Below are 3,055 nucleotides of genomic sequence, written 5' to 3'. Positions count from 1 at the left end.
GGCCCCCGATGTGGGATGCAGGTCTCCCAAGCAGCATCTTCTCCGTTGTGCCAAACTCCTGCCTCTTGAATTTAGATTCAGAGCTTGTCAGGGTCCCAGGCTGAGCTGAGGCAAGGCGAGGGGAGCTGTTGCTTTCCCTTCTCAACACTGACTCTGTCTGGGCTTCCATGAGGACACACTTGTTGGAAGCAGGACATCCCAGCTCTGGCCGTTCCCCCCATCTTCCCCTCTCCCACAGCTGACCTTGACCTCCCAGACATGGGCACAGGTCTATTTGGTGCAGGTCTATCAGGTCCTGGCCTCTGTGATGTGGCCTAGAAAGAGAAGCAATGGTTTGAGAGGCAGGTCCCAGACCCTCCTGCAGCAGAGATGAGTATAGGCGGAGGAACCCCTGAACTAGACCCTGTAGACTGGGGAGGAGATCAGAGCAGGGGCCACTCTTATCTCAGCCTGATGCTTCCATTTACTTTATCCCCTACACAAATGAGTTATGCAAATATGGTTGTCAGGAGAGGCCAGGTGGAAGGGGCAAAGTCCTGAATCGGAGAGGAGCAGTGTTCACCCCCGATGCTACACGGTTGGCATAGTGGTGCCCCAGGCTCTCAGATCGCTTGCTGAGCTCCTAGGTGAGAAAGGGACCCCTGAGAGGTGAAAAATGTCATGAGATGCAGTCGGCCAGTGACAGAGCTCGGCTGTGATGTCACATGGGACCCACGCCAAGATCCCTGCTCTTTCCTTACTGCACGCTACTCCCTGAGAAACCATCCACGAGGGTGGCTGAGGCTGAAGACAGGAGATGCAGAAAATAAAGGGCTGTGTTTTGAGGCTCTGGGACTGAATGAAGCTTGACTTCCCAGCTCACAACACTAAACCATGTGTTTTAACTAAACCAAGGGCTCCTGTACGTGAGTGTACCACCCTGGTCGGCACCTGGCCCTCTGCTGCCCTCTGGCCCCAACAGGCTGCTCAACTACAATGAAAATGCAGAATTCTCCCCTTGAATACATACCCGGTAATCCCTCGGCTTCTTCACCTGCGCTCTCTAAGTTTGTGCTGGGATGCACACTGACTTTTCCTCTCATTCTTCCAAGCCATTCTGCCTGTTCAGTGAAAAAAAAATGAGTGTGAATTTCCCCGGCCATGAGACTCCACTCAGGCAGAGTAACTCACAGAGCACAAGTGACACAAGGTATTTTTTTGTCCTCGTGAAATTTAACTACTAAAATTATAACTTATTTATGGATCTCTAATTAGCTTTGCAAATGAAGACTGGAATGCATTATGAAGCAAGGTTTAAAGAAATAAAACACCTAAGTACAGATGGGAAATGTGGCCATTAAATTTACAGGCCTATCAATGCCTTTAAACCTTGGCTGTTGTGTCATCTCCTTTCGGGGCCAGTGGTTCTCCACCTCAGCTACATGTTGGAGTCATCTGGGGAGCTTCAGAGATCTTGATGTGATTGCTCTGGGCATGGGGATTTTTGTTTTTTTAGAACACTTTCTAAATGATTTTATGCACAGTTAAGGTTGAGAGCCATGGTTTTTGAGGGCATGTCTAACCTTAGCCCCATCTGGGTTCCTTTTAGCATTTGAAAGTCTGGCTCCTTGCATCTAGGCTGACCCAGCCATCTCTAAAGCTGGTCTTTTTTTTTTTTTTTTTTTTGGCCACATTTGAAATCCCCACAGCTTTCCCAGTTAATGAGTACTTTGGCGTACCGTGAGAACTCATCCTATGGTTATGAAGGTTAAGGAAACAGAGCCTTAACCTAGCTCCCACATAAAGGAGCAAGTCAAATATGGTGGGCTAGGATGAACCCAAGGGGAAGAGGCACAATGCAAAGCTCCAGGGTTCTAGATGGCACCATCTCAGTGCCCCTTATTCTCAGGTCACTTGCTGAAGAATACTCTCTTCTCAGCTGCAACAGCCCAGCCACTGTGGGCTGCATAGGCTCTGGCAAATCCTCACTGTGGCAGAATCTTCCACAATAATCATTGCAAAACAGGTAGAGGTGGTGGGGGACCCACCCTACCTTCCTCAGTACAGCCCTGGCCACACACCTAGACTCCCACTCAAATGCTGGTGACCCTGTGCCATGGTTGAGGACAATCACCTACCACAGTCTTTCTAGCAGCAGCAGAGAACTTGTACGACGAGTTCCACAACAAAGGCTGACCTATGGCTCTGGGAACTCACTCTGGACGGCAGTTCCCTGGGGCCGGGGTGGGGCCTTCTTCCAGAACCTTCTCACATCGATGTTCTTCATCAACTGAGTGTGGCCTTGGCAGTCACCCCACTGGTCACCCACAGATCCAAAGATTCGTGACCACACTTGTCGGCCAACCTAACAGTCTGAACTCTGCTCCCGACCCAGGATGGAAGCAGGCCTGGGAAGAGAATGCCCACATTGTTTTATTATGAGATCAGGCATAGCTCTCCCAGTGGTGAAGGGAAACCCTCAGATGCCTTTAATATTTCTGCCAGTCCTGGCAGGTTGCTTTCATTCTTCACCAGGGCACAGAAAATCATTGTTTCAGCTCCCTCTAGTGCATCCAACCTCTTGGGCATTGCTTGAACGTCAAAAGTTTGAAAGATCTAAGGAAATCATCATAAATTTGGATAAAGAATTACAAATTATGATCATCATAGCACTGATATGTATGATAGCAGAAAATAAAAACAACTTAATTAGGAAAGTGGAAAAATAATATTACATTATGATCTATAGTTTACAACTTTGACACATGTTTATGAGGACTTTTCACAACATAGGGAAATATTCACAATATAATCATGATAATGAAATTGTATGTGAATTGAGATAAATGGTCCAAAAAACACACATGATGTGTGTACAAAAATATGTGGTAGAGAAATACTCCCAAAATGTTAGCTATCTCTAAGGATAAGATTAGAGATACTTTTAATTTTCTTCTTTAAGCAGTATCTAAAAAATCCACACTAAGCAGGTAGCAGCAAGTAATTAGGATATAGAATTGACAACCTGGAAAACGTCATTATATCATTCAAGGTCTCAAGAGGAAGCAGGTGGCAC

At 46.8% G+C, this 3,055-nt stretch overlaps 1 long non-coding RNA gene across 1 annotated transcript; it reads right to left on the bottom strand.

Annotated features, from left to right (window-relative positions):
* Nucleotides 1-232: 232 nt before the first annotated feature.
* LOC133771379 (uncharacterized) lies at nucleotides 233-2,252 on the bottom strand. The gene is made up of 3 exons (XR_009867570.1): nucleotides 2,118-2,252; nucleotides 1,010-1,100; nucleotides 233-314 (listed from the first exon to the last, which is right to left on the bottom strand). It is a non-coding gene; the product is annotated as an uncharacterized LOC133771379 (long non-coding RNA).
* Between the last annotated feature and the right edge of the window lie 803 nt (nucleotides 2,253-3,055).

This window comes from Lepus europaeus, chromosome 12, assembly GCF_033115175.1.
Source record: "Lepus europaeus isolate LE1 chromosome 12, mLepTim1.pri, whole genome shotgun sequence".
Lineage (NCBI taxonomy): Eukaryota > Metazoa > Chordata > Mammalia > Lagomorpha > Leporidae > Lepus > Lepus europaeus.
This window is presented reverse-complemented; position numbering and strand designations above follow the sequence as displayed.